The sequence below is a fragment of the Ictidomys tridecemlineatus genome, chromosome 6, assembly GCF_052094955.1.
Source record: "Ictidomys tridecemlineatus isolate mIctTri1 chromosome 6, mIctTri1.hap1, whole genome shotgun sequence".
NCBI classification, from domain to species: Eukaryota; Metazoa; Chordata; class Mammalia; order Rodentia; family Sciuridae; genus Ictidomys; species Ictidomys tridecemlineatus.
The window spans coordinates 134,586,520-134,603,336 of record NC_135482.1 but is presented as its reverse complement, the minus strand read 5'-3'; the positions used below and the strand labels follow the sequence as shown (position 1 = coordinate 134,603,336).

Below are 16,817 nucleotides of genomic sequence, written 5' to 3'. Positions count from 1 at the left end.
ATCATATCAAATGAATGTGATTCTCTTCTATCATATGCACTAAGTGTCATTTCCAAAACCGAATGGACACATTTCATTTTGCTCAATAATCAAACACCAAGAATAGCATATTTGTGTGTGACAGTGTATTTGTGAGGCGGTGTGTGTGTGTATGACAGAGAGATTTCACAAATGAATTTAATGGCTTTCTGTTTATTTTCAATTTAAATGCTAACGAGATCAAAATCTAAATGAACTGAGAAAAAATTAATACAATTAGCCAAATCCTGAGAAAAGTTTTATAGAATCTTTCTTCCCTCGCTGCTAATATTCTGAATTAATTAAATTTAACTCAACTAACTTGTTGGGATACACAATGTACAATGTGTACTATGGATAGAAGCTAACATAGAAATCTGATTTTCCTTGTGTGGCCTCTCAAGGAATTGAGTATTGCTGCCAGATTTGTATAAAGCAACGTTTCATTTCATTCATTGCTTTTGGGAAGCTTAAGTATTATTTTTCTATTGCATATACTGCCCAAATTGTAGTTGGAATATAATGCATAATAATAGGACATTCCTTTTTTATTATTAATATAAAGTATATTGACTAGTTTAGTAATGTAAAATTTCTGTTGATAAGCAAGGTATTATATACCCCACCAAACAAACAAACAAAACCACCTAAAGTAATCTATATCAGCCTTTGGATCAATTCTTTTGACTAAGTCAAAAATATATTTTGACCACTCACTTCAGTTAAAGTCATCTAGTAATCTTGCCTTTCTGTATTAAATAAGTATTTTGAGCATAAACTAGGTGCAAAATAAGGTTAGACACTGAGGATAAAAATGGATCGAAAGATCCTTAGAAAAGCAGTCAGTGACACTTGCTGAAAATTAATATCGAATTGTCAGGTGTCAGTGAGATTCTAACCATAAACATTGTTCTAAAATATCTATGTAGTTTTGTAAATGAGTCCTTTTGGGTAGATCTAGCCTATGAATAGCATTTCCTGCATCTGGACATTCACATGCACATTGTTGTTCTTGGTATTATTATTATTATTATTATTATTTTGCTTTTGCTTTTTTGCAGTCCTGGGGATTGAGCCCAGGGCCTTGCCCATGCTAGGCAACTGCTCCACCACTAAATTACATACCCAGCTGGTCTCTGTTAGTAAATTGAAGCATTCTGCAGATACATCTCCTAGTAGTTATCTTTGGCACCATCTTAGCAAGGCTTCATAGACACCATTAATGCTCTATTACTTTGATTTGTTGGTTTAATTTCAGAAACATTTAGTACACACCAATTATTTATTAGTAAATAGGGTAATAATTATGAGACTCAGAAATGTACTTAAGAGTCCAAGAAAATTGTCAAACTCTTGAGAGTCCTGAAAGTGAACATACTTCACACAGGAGGGTGCAGTGAGTTATCTGAGTGCAGGAGGCGGGCAGAGATGGTGTAGTGAACATTAGGAGGAAAAGCAGATGGTTCCATCAGAAAGTTGAAGAGGGCTTTTTCAGTTAATCTAATTTTCAAAGGAAATGTTGCGAGTATCCAAGTTCAAGTAATATGGTGATTTTATAGACTAACTTATAAACCCAATAATCTGCAAATTGAAGAACCTGTAGAAAACCCTCTCCTATCTTTAGCAGTTCTGATGTTTTATAGACTTTTCATATTGTTCAATTAAAAAACTAAAAACAGAAAATTACTTGATTTTTAAATAAATAATAACCAAATGGCTTAATAAAATTTAATGGAATGAACACCATCTCTTAATGATACTATATCGCCACAAATTTTATTTGTAAAATAGATTAGAGATAAAATTATTAATATTCATTGAATTTGACATCAAATTCATAGTTGATTTGTAACAGTAAGATCATTTTTACTTCATTGACATTCGTTTCACTAAAATCTGCTGTAAAACTTCTAGTTCATCTTGAACTCATCCATTTTATATATTTAAAAAAATGAAGCATCATGCATTTTTCAAAAGCAGTGCAGTTATATTACATATTCTGACTTTGGTTGTTTACATTATAAGAAAACCCATCAATTTCCCTAACTTGTCTAAGCCAAATGAATTCTTAAAGTATTAAAAATGAAAGAGGTCCCCCCAAACTCTTTGCCTATATTGAAACTTCAGCTTTCATATTAATGTATTCTGGCTTCTTTTCTTAAAAGCAAAATAAATCTGTGAGACCACAGCAGATAAGTTGTCCTTGTTTTGGATAACTAATGTGCATTTTATTGGCTTTGTAAATATGAATTTATATTATAGATGCTAATGGTTTTAGAGAAATTAACAGACTAACGACCCACAATTTTAAATTCCTTAAACACATACTTGCAAATTTACCTTTCAACTCTTTCACAAAAACATGTTTATAGAATAGAATAGGATTTAATATTTTATTTCCAATTCTAAGTTTCATAGTATAGAAACCATATCAGTTTATTGGTTTTTGCATATAGCTATGGGAGAATTTTCGATGGCAGTAAATTTTTCATTAGTCAGAAGCTAACTAAACCGGAAATATTTAGCTTCTCCAATTTAGGTACATGTTGCACATGATGATTTTATAGGAGATGAGTAAATAGGTATGTATTTCACACTGCATACCTGCTCTTTGCTGGGCACTGTATTGGAAACTGAAGATATAAAATTAGTGAGGCACTGACTCTTCCTTTGCCAAACTCTCATTTAGCTGGTGAGTTTGGTAGGTAAACTGATAATTATAATACAGCTTTATTTTTCTAAGATTTATTTAGGAGAAAGTGAAATGTACTTAAAAATACATTATGATAAGATCTTTATTTAGAAATTAGTTTCTGAGAAATGTTCTACCATCAAAAAACGTTTGCTCTTTCCTGGATATTGTCCACATATCTAGCTTCGGTACTGCACTGTGTAAATTGACAGCAGAAGCAATGACCCGAAACCTGGGTAAAGTTTGATGCAACGCATCATCTCTCTCACTGGCTTTGTAACCATGGCTCATCTCATTTCCTTTTTCTTGTTGTGTTCTTATGTGTTCAAAGTTTAAAGCATCACTTAATTGCTGGGGGTATTAATTCAGATCGATTTGCTTCAATTCAATTCAGCAGAATTGGTTCTGATCAATTCAGCAATTCAGTTCAAGTCAGCTCCCTGGATGGTCTATCTTAAGGAAAGTAGTGTCTTCAGTTTTTTTTTGGGGGGGTGGGGGTGTCAATTTTTCCTTTCATGATCACAGTGCAAAGGCAGGTAAAACTAGCAAGTAAGTCTGTATCTGTAGCTGATAGTCCCCATAATATGTGTAGGTTTATTTTAGGCAATTATAGACCTTGTCCTTTTTTTTTTAAACAAAGTTCAGCTTTTGTGAAATTTTCTTTATTAAAACATTGCTGTAGAAATTCTTTTTATGGCCCTACCTTTTTCTTAAAATTCTATATGCTTTTATAAATATTTAAATATATTCAAATGTAAGCAATATATCAACATATAAATAGGGTGAGATTCTATTAATAAGCTAATATATTGATTTGTAATAATAATGAATTTATTAATATACTAATATACTAGGATTATGTATCAGTTTTTGAACAGAGCACATTATGGTCAATACAATTTAAAGTTATTCAGTTTTTTCATAATCCTATAACTCTCCTCACTCCCAAATGCTGCCTTTGGCACATTTATTATTTGTCTTCTGTCTCCTCCTTATCTCCACCCCCATTTCCAAATTCTAGTTCTTTAAGCTTCTAGTGTATTAATGTGGCTATTAATAATTTCTTTTTAAACAAATGCCACTGATTTTATTTCAAACTGTGTTCACTATGTACAGTTCAGTTAACCTCAACAAGTAGTCTATTGTCCTTCCTTTTGTAAGCAATGTGCCAGGTTTTAAATTATAATTGAGGTCCTGAGCCTCTGTGTGTTCATTTGTGAAGATACAATGAAGAAAGACACAGGAGGAAGATCTAGGAAATGTCAGCTCCCTCGCTCCCTTCCAGAATTCAAAATTCTATACCTGCCAATTTTTGACTTGCAAATGACAGGCTGAAGATTTTAGGACTGGGAAGATTCTTCCAAGTAATCAGGCACTGGTTTGCAGGTGTCACTAGCCAATTTGAACCATGTGTCCGCGCTTCTGTCCTGGTTTCTGACAGTCTGTATGGAGGCTGTGTTAGGACACTGGCATGGCACTGTCAGCAAGAGGAGAATTAAGGAGATTATTGAATGGGAGTGAGAGTACAGGATATGTTTCCAAGTTTCATGACTCTACAAGCCAGGTTAGATTTCTGACATCTGCCTCCTTCATTTTCCTGAGTTCCCAGAATTATTATAAAAAGCAATATCTGTTTTCTATGAAAAAAATTCACATAAAAACTGCTGGCTGAGATTTTATTTCTTATTGCATTCTACAACTTTTGGCCTCTATTTTTTCTTATTACTTTCACTTTCTAATCTAGAGATGAGGAGACATGGGCAGGTGGCTGCAGTGACACTTTTTAATCTTCTTCTGTCACTCTTTGAGCTGTTATTTCAAGATTATTTTATTCACCTGCCATTCATGCTCTCATCTAAATTTCAATTTGTTTCCCTGTTTTTAATGCACCCATTTTTTTTGTGTGGGGGGGAAGCATTTATGAGGAATCTTTTCAAAGACTCAACATATGACATTTCTTTGGGGTTGAAAAACTTTTAGGTTGTTTTATACACTCCTTACCTGCCGCTGACCATCAGTGCAGGAACAACAGAAGACAGCAAGAGAATAAACCTAAGAAAAGAAAAAATTACAGTGCTGATTCAATTGAAGATCATTTATAGAGTTCAGTTTTCAAGTCTCTCTAATTCCTTTCATTTGGAATAGTTCCTTAATTTTTTTTTATGATCTTGACATTTTAGTTATTTTGTAGAATGTAGTTGAATTTGGGTTTGTCTGATATTTCCTCATGAATAAATTTAATTTATGCTTTTTTTTATGGGGGGTGGGTGGGCAGGGATAATACAGAAGGTTGCTGTCTTCCTCAGGGTACTAGCAGGTGTGTGATGTTAATTGTCTCCCTGCAGATGATGTTGTCAGTCTCCTTGTTAAGGTGGTATCTGCCGGATTTCTCCACAGTTACCGTTTTCTCTGTGTAGTTTTACAGTATTTTCTAGAGAATACAGTGTCACATCCTGCGCAATGGTTTATTCAGGGGCAACTGAACCTGTTGATGAAGGGATGGAGAAAAGACAAAAAGACAAAAAAGTAGAGAAAAAACTGGGGCTTGGTAGTTCAGTCTGCCTTTGGCACATTTATTATATAGGTTTAAACATCAGAAGGATTTATGTGAGAAAGCTTCAAGATAAACCATACCTTGGGCTGGGATTGTGGCTCAGTAGTAGAGCGCTCGCCTAGCATGGGCGGGACCCGGGTTCGATTCTCAGCACCACATAAAAATAAAGGCATTGTGTTGTGTCCATCAACAACAACAACAACAACAAAATTCTTTCTCTCTCTCTTAAAAAAATTAAAATAAAAAAAGATAAACAAGACCAAAGCTGAGGATAAAAGCAGCTGGATTAGAACTTATTAGCTTGTGCCCATAATTCTCTACCTCTGGACAGCAGATATTTGAACCCAAGGTTATGAACTAATAAAATACCTTGGATAACAAGGAACTTCCCTTTGAACAGGGTATTACCAGTACAATTGGATAGTTTTCTATCAGCAAATTTGCATGGAGAAATCCCTAAAGGCTCATAATTCATCCACCACTCCTAACAATATAGTAAATCTAAGTAAATATCCTATTTGTCATCAAACCTTTGTTTGCTGATTTTAGTGCTCAAATTGGTAAAAATCAGAATAAGGAATGTTAGTAAATTATATTGTAGTATTCATTTCCTGATTTTGACAAGTGTTCTCTCTCAGAGATTGTTTTTTTTTCAAAAAGAAACAATGAAACATTTAGAATGAAGTGAACAAATATGTAAAAACTAATTAAATTATGAGCTTAAAGTAGGCAAATAAATTACAGTAATGAAAGACGATGATAAAATCTATTTATATAGGGTGGTCTGGAAAAGTCCCTCCACCAAAATGATAAGCCACATTCAGTAACATGATTAATTTAGCCAAATGAAGGAGAGTTCAAGGATCCTATGACAAAAGATCTCTGGGGTTTAAGAAAGGTATGAAAGCACAATCGCCAATATTAGTGCGTGAGGAAAGGTATTACTTTCTGAAGGTAGGCAAGGCACAGATCATAAGATCCAGGTAGGCACTCTGTAGGGAATTTGTATTTTATTTTCAGTGCAACAGAAGGTTAATGAATAAGGGGAGTGTTATGGTTTTATTTAGATTTTAAGAGAAATTCTTATTTCGTGCAGAATAGATTTGAAGAGACTTAAGATGGCATCGGGGAGACAGATTGTCAGAAAACTATTCTGGAGATAGAAGACATTGACGTAGAAAAAAGTGTGGAATCGAAGAAGAGAGAACTAAGCAGATTCAAGACATATTTGGGGGGAGGAATGAGTACCCATAAATATTTGGGCTTAGGAAGGGATGGGGTGATAAAGGTCATTCCCAGTTTTCTGAGTTGTCTACAGTAGACAGTAGCAGAATTTATAGGATGGAGAAGACTGGAAGGGGAAAACATGAAGTGTGTTTTGGTCATGTTAAATGTGAGATGCCTGTGGGAGAGCCACATGGAGACACAGGTAGTGGGAAACACGAGACTGGAGTTCAGAGTAATCTTGGCCTGGGAATCAATGGTAGTAGAAATGGCATCTAATGATGTTGGAATAGAAGAATGTCAAGGTAAAGAAGAGGAACAAGCCTTTGAGAAGCCCAACATTAGGGGTGTCTGGTTAAAGAAGAGGAATCTGTAAGGAGCACAAAAAGACTGAACAGAGAGGTGGGAGTCTCAGGAAGTGCACTGGGTATAATGAAGACAAAGGTACTAAGTGAAAGTCAAGACAGAGAGGTTGTCCATTTGTTTTGAATTTATGAATAATTTAAATAAGAGAAGATCGAAACTATGATTGGCCAAGTGGAAGTGATCTTGGCAAGAGCAAGGTAGAATGGTGTGCAGAAAATTCATTTAGATATGAATCATGTATTGTGTGGAAGGTGAGGAAAGGGAGATGAAACATGTAGATTAATATTTCCAGGTGTGTGGCAGAAAATGGGTGCAAAGGAATAGAAGTGTGTGTGTGTGTGTGTGTGTGTGTGTGTGTGTGTGTGTGTGTGTATACGTGTTAAGAATGGGCATATTCTGTCATGTTTGCATACTGATCGTACTGACATGAATAACCTATTGGGAATGGGGAAGATGATGGGGTGGAAAAGAGGGAAGCTCTGAAGCCTCAGGAAAGATTGGAAACACTGGAAACATTTGCATCTGGTACTTGATCGGCTGAGAGACTAATTCTTGGAATTCTGGACTCAAATTATACAGAGAAGAGAATTTGACAATTTGAAGACAGTAAAGGGTAAATAAATATTCTGCTTGAGTTAGTGGGAAGGTATACTAACTAGAGAAATTTGATGTTGACATTTAGTGTTTCAAAGTGAAATCTGTATACTATACTATAATATTTCTCTAACTACCTCTGTCTTTTTGGATGTAAATGCATTAGAGTCAACTAGTTTAGACCTTACATGTGGAAAATACGCATGGACCAGTTGAAGCTTGTTATGAGTATAAACTCTCAGGACCCATCTTTAGAATCAAAATCTACATCCTAAGAACTCCAGGACATGTGAATAGATGTCCAAATTTGAGAAGCATTTAAAAAACATCTCCTACTGTTGGGGTATTTCTAAAGTCAGAGAATTGAGCAGTCATGGCTCACTATGCCCTAAGTTTATCGCATTTCAGCTTTAGAGCTGTGTGGGGAGCCTGCTTAATTTCCCCATTAGGCTTTTATAGTTTAAAAATATGATTAATGATAGTTCTTACCTTATAATAGTTCTGTGAAGATTAAGTTAGATAACCTGGTACATAGTGCCTGCCACATAGAAAATTTCTGAAATAATGTCTACTACCATTTTTATCATCACTATGGGAGTAGGAGACACAGGTGGATCATGGAGAGAGATCATGGACAATAAGAGGGACAGATGCAAGTGAACCCGAGGTTGCGTTACCTGTCTGGTAGTTGAGTTCTCTATGAATGGCAAGAAGAGGTGAGGTGGGGAGGAAAACAAAACCCTAGAGTTAACACAGGAAGTGAACAAGGGGGTGGAGGAAACATGATGGAGGAGAAAGGGTCATTTGCTCAGACTGCAGGAATTGAAAGAAGCATAAGAAAGAAAAATGACTGGATTTTGCTATTGGAGAGTTATGGGGTCCTTCTTCCCATTTATGAACCCCAGGGAATTTGAGTCTGTGCCTTTTAGAAGCAGGGTGGTGTTCCCTATGTTTTGGAGGCTCCCTGAGCTTCAGAACTTTCATCCTGGCATGATGTGGTTGATCACCTTCATTTCCCAGGTATTCCAGTTCCCACCTTTCTCTGTCAATAGCTTCATAGAGCATTCATTGTGAGATATGTAATTGTGTTTCCTTTTCAGTCTGTCTTCACTAGACCAAGAAGAGGTCTGAACAGACAGGAACTGGAGCATAGAGATTTTACTTTGGAGTGGTACTCACAAACATCAAATTTCTCCCATTAGTTTACTTTCCCCTGGTCCAAGCTACCATCATATTTTTTTCTAATTATAAGCCTCTGGTGTGCAACTCATCAATCTTTTTTATACGTATCAGGCAAAAAGACTTATCAAAAATTCAAAATATTTGTGTAATTCATTTAAGTTTGAGCTGTTTCTGCTTAAGGCTTGGAAATGGACTCCTATTGGGTAAAATCCTTTGTGTTCTGCCCCCTTTAATCATCTTCACGTCTTCTCTTTCCTGATTCTTGCTCAGACTGTATTCCCAGTTCCCTGAATGTGACTTTGTGGGTTAAATATCTACTTCTACCTTCCAAAAATATATTGACTGGGAACCTGGCCTTATTTGGAATGAAGAATCTTTACAAATGTAATTAAGGAGCTCAAGGTAAGATCATCCCATTGTAGGGTGGTAAGTTCAATGGCAAGTATTCTTAAATAGACAGGAGAAGTCCCAGGAGAAAGTGGTATGAAGACAGGGAAGAGATTGGAGTAATGATGCATCTACAACAGAAGGAACTCCAGGGATTTCTGACAGCTACCAGAAGCTAGCAGAGAGGCAGGAAAACTCACACATTTCAGTGCAATTAATACAATGTATTATTATTTGTTTGGTGACCTACCTGTTGGAATATCACCTCTGTTATGGCAGGGTGTCCCTCATTTATTTCTGTATCCTGTAGAACTAGTGAAGTGCTTTGCACATAGTACTTACATTTTTATGTCAGAGGAGAGGAGATGACATTTGAAAATGAATTTCACTAGAAGGAGAATAGACCAAACATATCAGAGTTCAGAGGAGACAGATCTTGCAAAGACAGGCAGGAAAGAATGCTTATGGTCCAATGGGGAAATAAACTTGGTTTAGAATAAACTTTAGGGAGAGTCATGGGCAACCACAGGAAGAAAATGTTCCTTTGGGTCAGAGTATGAAGGGCCAAGTCTGCCATGCCAAAGCCATAGTCCTTTATCCTTTAGGCTGGATATTAAAACTTGAACTCCTACTGGTGATATTAGAGAGTGAAGTCTACAAAGTATTGTACTTCCTTCTTAATTGGACTCTTAAGAATCAATAGCATGGGCACTATCTCAAACAGCAGCTGATCAGGAGGATGAAGGGAAGCAGCGGAAGTGTGGTGAGCCTGAGAGCATATTCTCTTTGCAGAGGCAGCAGAGTTATCTCAGAAATGAGGACATTGGGGAACCATGGTGTTGGGTATAACACTTCCCCCCAAGAGACGCGACAAATCTGAACTATTAAATGAAAAGACCTGGTTGGTAATTTTTGATAATCACTTTACTGTTGTGCCAAGAGTGTGAATATGAGTGCTCTGAAGAACTTACAGAATATGTGTTTAAGCTTTAGACAACTTGAGGGACATATATTTGTGATCTCCTTTTAAGCAATTGAAAGAATAAATGTCTATGAAAAAGCTTCACTCAGGTTCTTTGTCTGGGTCTTTCTAGGTCTGGCCACTGCTGAGAGCACCGGAGAGCCATGACCTGCACTTGATCACTTGCTGAGGGCCATTACCAAGTAGGAATGACGCATCGAAATTTCCTTGCCAAGCGTACCCCATGCTGCTTAGAGGACATTCGATGGGACATTGCATGCATGCTTTAATAAGGTGACCTTGCTCAAGGACCAAGGTGGATCCGGGTTTAGAGCTGATCAGGTTTGAGGAAGTAACCGGTTCCTTGAGTTTAAGGCGTTGCCAGTTTAAGATAATGGGTTTTAGGGAAGTTAGAGGTTGAAGATTATTGCTGGGATTAGGGTGTTCCTGCTGCTTGTTCCAGTTGAGTTCTCGTGAGATTAAAATGGGATTTGGAGATAGCCTCGTGGAGTAGGTGGATTGTGCGGGCAGACGGGAGAACGCGATTGTCCCTGGACCTGTGTGGAGGCGGTGTGAGAGCGGGAATAAAGAATTGCTGTTTGAACCTACAAAGGTGTGTGGTGGCTCGTGATTCTGGTGCCAAGCCGAGACATTGGCCTTTGGCAATCACTAAACTGGTGTAATGGGAAGGGCATTTCACCTTCGTGATTCAGAGGGCACTTTAGGGCCATGATTGGTCCCAGAGATATAGCACTGATCCTTGGGTCTGGTTGCATTACAGGAGAGAAATGCTCTTGTTCATCGTATTAATTCCTTAATTCATAGAATGTAATAACATCAGTTTTTCAAAGTTGAAGATGTGTGTTTCAGGCCCCTGATGATGCCGGTGACTGTTCAAGGCACCTGGGATAGAACACAGGGACAAAGGCAGCAAAGCTCTCTGCTCTCAGAAAGCTTTCATTCAACAGCACTTTCTAAATCGACGAAGTCATCTTTTCTGTGTACTCTATCCCACCATCACATCCTCTGCAATAGCATTGGTTCCTATGAACGCCCTTGTGTTGCAGGATAATGACATTCTCTTGGCCTTTCATTAGCTTTCTCTAATGGTGTCCTTGGCCCCTGTGCTCAATTCATTAGCTTGTGTTAATTAGAATTCCAGAAATATACTTGAAATGCCATAACCTTAATGATATAAATAAAATTATTGGCTGCGTGTTTAAACATTAGATAGTGCCACAATTTATGGATGTCCTCTGTGAGGTAGCCTATAACTAGGTGTGACTGTTGGACATTTTGATTTTTTTTTTGGCAAACCATTACTTCCAAATTAACTTTATTTGTAGAATCTTCAAATTAAAAAGCAACTCTTTTTTTTTTTTGTTTCCACATCAGATTTTTCTTTAATAGGAGATTATAAAGTATTTACTACTGGGGATATACTTTATTCAATGTAATGAACATGGAACACTATATAAACACCAGCTACTAATTTAACCAAACACACACACACACACACACACACACACACACACACACACACACGGTGAGGGGAATCTTTGAGAAGAAAAGCTAATAGTGGGAAGACGTAAGGTGAGAAGCTGGGTGTAATAATATCTTCTTTGTTTATAGAAACTTCATTCAGATTAAAAGAAATTTCTTTCAATTAAAGGAAGTGATTCTCTATGTCACATGGTTCTTTTAGTTTTAGTGGAAAAAAATGAGTAAAAAGTAATACTCATTGGTTTGTAAGATACATAAATAATCAAGACATAGCACCATGTGAGATGTCACTATGAATAAATGAATTGATTCAATTTGGACAGCTCCAGTCAAACGTTGTATAAATGAGTAAAAATCTTCATTAAGTTCTCTATAGTTATCACCCCTAGGAGTGGGCCTGGCAAAGGGGCACAGGAGCTGGTGGCTGCAGATTAGAAATAAAGTGCATTGGCAATCACAAAGAAATAAGCCACAGATTTATTAATTAAATAAGGCAGATTTAACTTGGAAAAGTAAGAGACTAATGAGAAATGCCAGGCTCTTTACCTCTTCCCTCTTCCCACTCCTCCGGATCCTGATTTTCAGAAGTGATCGTTCTCCACTCTTGGCTATCTCTGCTATCATCACTACTTTTACATATCATAGTTAATGTCTTCCTGCCTTAGTCTAGATTGATTTACTCCCTACCCCCATCCTCAGCATACACAACGGATGTGTTAAAATGCATACTCAGTTAATATTTAAAAGCTGAAAAAATAAATAACTATAGAGAAAATATTTTAAGAAAAATATTAAGAAAAGCATTTCAGAGGTGGTATAGGTGAATATAAATCGGTAGAGAGAATTGTTTATTTTTTTTTCTATTTTTTTTTTATGAGATGATATTCAGGTAGTAGGAAGATGGCCTGAAGAAAACGCCAATAATAGTTTTGTGTGATGGAATGCATCCTGGACTAAGCCACTGCAGGAAAGACTCTATTAGTGGGAGTGAGAGAGTTCTGATATTAATGCAGAATGAGATGCTCAGTCTTGATGAGATGGTAATGTTGATGGAGACGGATAAAACCACACATGTGGTGGTAGGAGCTAACGGGGAAATTTGATGCAAATTGTCATTATTATTATTGCTCTGTTATGTTCTGTGCATTACATTAATGTGCTTTGCATACATTATCTCTTCTTGGAGAATAATTTCATGTTGTACCTATTTTGGAGAGAAGATGCAGGGGAGCCAGTTCCTGTTTCCATTTCCGACAGGATTCAAAACCTGTTCTCCTTGTACCGGCTTCTCTCCTTGTCACTGTGACTAAGCAAAGGAAGAAAACAAACTTCCTAATTGAATTTTAACGTTAAAATAATGTGCTTACTCAGTTTAACAGTCTGACTTAAAATATTTAAATGAAATTCCTGATTTATAATCTACATAGCTGCTGAGAATGATGTGTATGCTTTGAGTCTTAACTCCACATACTCTTGTTGAAAATAATATTCATGGAGTTTGAATACTTGAATTTTAATATAGAAGTTTGGATTAAAAAATTAAAAACATTTGATTGATTTATAACATGCATATTGAAGAGCAGAGACATTACAAGTGCACAGTGTGATGAAGTTTTGCAAAGTGAAAAGTGCGACTGCTCTAAGGTGAATGTTGGATATGGCCTGATAAAGCTGGGGTGGCCATAGGAGGAAACAAAAGCTATGCTTGGAAGGAAGTTGATATACTCACCAGTCTGGTGGGTGGATGGTGGAGGTCACCACATAACACACAGGTAAATTAAAAAAAATATTTTTAAAAATTTCATTAAAAATTTTAAATCCTATCTAATTGTTATTTATGGATATTGTGAATTTGATAGGTTTTCCCCCTGGCTAGTATTTATAGTGCTAATATTCTAACTACAGTACTACAAGGGAGTAAGAGTGTCTGTCTGTTTTGTTCACTTACGTATCCCAGCTCCTAGAATAATGCCTTGTACTTAGCAAGCACTTGACAAGTATCTATTAAATAAAGACTGATATATTAAATCATTGAATAGTGTTGTTAGTAGTTAGGAGCATGGATTGTAGTGTCAACCTAACTGGTTTCAAACACTACTATTTTGCTTGCTAAATAAATTGAACACACACACACACACACACACATACAGTTAATATATATAATATTGAATTGTACCTGATACATCTTAAACACCTTGGAACAAATTTTAAGTAGTATTATCATGGAAATTTCATAAATATGGAAATTGAAACTTAAACAGTGCTGAATTAAAAGAGGCTCACAGTAAGCAGCAGAGCTAGGATACAAATTCAGTTCTGTGTGAAAACAAATTTAATGCTTATACTTTTTTATGTTTTGTGGTACTTCTTTCAAGGGAATTTTATTTTCTTGTGTTTGTATTTCTTAAATTTTCTTATTTTTGCTTCCAATATTATTACATTGGCCAGAAGCTTCAGGCTGTATCTAATGATAATGATAATGGGGCATGCTTGATTAATACAGGGAATTCAGGCTATCATGTGAAATTCTCAAATATCTATGCTTATTGCTCTGTTGATTTAAAATATTTATTTTTTCATAATTTTTAAGCATATTCCTTTCTTCTAGAGTTTCTATAATTCAGCAAAGTTGAATTTTCTTATCTATGTGGACATATTGTTTAATTGTTTCAGGAAGAAAAATAATATAATTGGTGTGACTATCTGTTCAATACTATGAAGAAAACCAGCACCAGAATGATAGGTACCCTAACATGCAGTACTGGTCTGAGTCATGTCTATTGCTATAATTTAAGGGATACCTTGATGCAAATTCTATTCAAAACTATATATAGTAATTCCCAAATTCGATCTGCATTTTCCATGTTCATTTTAGTATATTAAAATACAATTGATTTTGTGTGGGTTATCATATTTATTGACCTTATAAAATTTAATTATTTCTTTAGGTTATCTTTAGATCCTTTAAATTTTCTCTTTATACCATTTGCAAATAATAGGAATTTTATGTCTCCTTTCAGATTCTTTTTACTTTTCATTTCTATTTCATGCCTTACAGTATTGGCTAGGATTTCTAAAACAGTGTTGAATAGAAGTGGTGACAATATGTAGCCTTCTTAGTCTCAGTCTCAGGGGGTGGGAAATAGTGTTCAATTAAATATGATTTTTTTGCTTAATATTTTGTAACTATCAATCTTCATTTGCTGAGTATTTTTATCATGAATGAGGGTTTTCTTATTTTTAAATCATTGTTATTTTTAGTGACTTTGGAGATGATAATGTTTTCTTTCTTTTATTAATGTAGTGAATTTTTAAGGGTTGATTTAAAAATCTTAAAACAAATCCTGTTTGGTTTGTGATGTCTTATCACTTTTGCACATCACTGGAATTGGATTACTAAACTTTTGTTAAGGAATTGTGTCTTGACCTTTCTATTTCTTTTCCTTTGACAGTATAATGTTAAGAAAGGGAGAGGATAGATAAAGCGAAAAATAGGGAAAACACTCAAGGTATACTTTATAACAAAGAGAAGACAATTTTGCCACACAGGTGTCAATGCTTTATTTCTAAGAGGAAAGTGAAGTGAAAGAGCTGCTTGGGGTAGGATTAATTCCCTGTCACCCAGGAAAAGTCCACTGCCTGCCCCTTTGCACTTAATCTGTCATTGGTCCTTCTGTGCCCTCTGGTCCAACATAAATATGAGACTGTGTAGAAAGGAGAAAATGTTCCTCTTTATTTTTATTGTTCAAACATTTTCTTTTCTTTTCTGTCCATGATTTTTTAGGGGTGATGGAACAACACTACAACTAATCAAGGTCACATCCAAACCATTTTATTAATTTTTCTCTTCTTTCATCCTTAAATAACTAGATTGGAAGAGAACTTAAATTTCTGTATATTTAAATTTAATTTGCACATATTTGAAGAATAGTGTTGTTATACATATGATGCTCTTACTATATCAATCTCCAAGCTCTTTATTAGCATTTGAAAGAACTCATTCTTAGAAGCAATCTTATTTTGCCCAAAGTTGGAGTTTATTCAAAATATATCAGTATATTTTGGAGACTTTACCTACAAGAAGTGAATGTGTTATAAATATAGTAAACATTTATACTCCTCATTCCTACACAGAGTGTCTGTTCTGAATCCAGATGACCGGGGGTTCCTGAGGCATATATCACGTCTACACTGTGGACGAGCCTGGAGCCAAAGAGACTTGAGTTAAAGATGCACAGTCGCCCCTCTCCATCTGCTGCAAAGAAAAGTTCAGAAGCAGGAGACTTGTTTGGGCAGTTGCCAAATCTTGTGTTTTATGCATAATTTCGGGGATTCTAAAGTCTTTCATTTAAGGAGTCATTACAATCTTTTTACTTTAATAATTACACTCCTTATTTCACCAAGCCTGTGATCCAAAAATGGAATGAAAATAACAAGAACTGAAATGGCCTAAGTAGAAATTTGCAAAAACATCACTTGTTAAAATGACATTTTAAAAAAACAGCAGAAAAAATAGTTATTTTTGTATGTTTTCAAGGACACAGAAAATTCATCAAGAAATAGGCTAGATTAGCACCCAAATAGCTTTCTTTCTTTCTTATCAGGGAGTACTTCATTGATCCTAATATAGTAAATATAGATAGAATGATGAGGTTATTCTTGCTTTGTTTCATTTTTATTAAGGAAGCAAATAAACATCAGAAAACTTGAGTTTTTGCAGAAGTGACCTTAGGTTGTGACCAAAAGTTCTTATAACTTTAACCACCAGTGACCTCAATGAAAGCTGAGCAGCTGCTAGACTGGATGGATTCTTGCTGGATTCCTGTGGTCACTCAGAGCAAATGACTGCCTGTGGCAGTACCTCTTTCTCTTCTCTGGTCTCAAAATTTAATGCTATTTTCCCCACCCCATAGCAAACAGTTGATGTTTGATGTGTGTTTTAATCAGCTTTTCTTTTTTCTGTGTCACTAAAAGAGCTGACCAAAACAACTGTAGAGAAGGAAAAGTTTATTTAGGGACTCACAGTTTCAGAGGTCTCTTAAAGTGGTTGGCTCCATTTCTTGGGGCTCAAGGTGAGGCAGGACATCATGGTGGAAGAATGTGGCAGAAGGAACCAGCTCACATGATGATCATCTAGAGAGAGACTCCACCCTCCAGATACAAAATCTCTACCCATAGCCAAGCCCCCAAGGAACCACTTCCTCCAGCCACACCCACCCACCTGCAGCCACCACCCAGTTAATCCCATCATGGATCAATTCACTGATTAGGTTAAGGCTATGAACCAATCATTTCTCCTCCAAGTCTTCTTGCATTGTCTTACAAATGAGCTTTTG

The 16,817-nt window shown here is 36.0% G+C and overlaps 1 long non-coding RNA gene across 4 annotated transcripts in view; it reads left to right on the top strand.

The window, feature by feature from the left end:
* Positions 1–16,817, top strand: part of LOC144365035 (uncharacterized) — a 37,932-nt gene that overhangs the window by 8,062 nt on the left and 13,053 nt on the right. The window contains exons 3-5 of one of the 4 annotated variants that reach the window (XR_013423309.1): positions 8,901–9,032; positions 9,810–9,918; positions 10,112–10,272. This is a non-coding gene — a long non-coding RNA (uncharacterized LOC144365035). Of the gene's footprint in view, positions 1–8,900; positions 9,033–9,809; positions 9,919–10,111; positions 10,591–16,817 lie in introns of those variants that run through there. The other 3 variants (XR_013423310.1, XR_013423312.1, XR_013423311.1) reach the window with 3 other exon arrangements.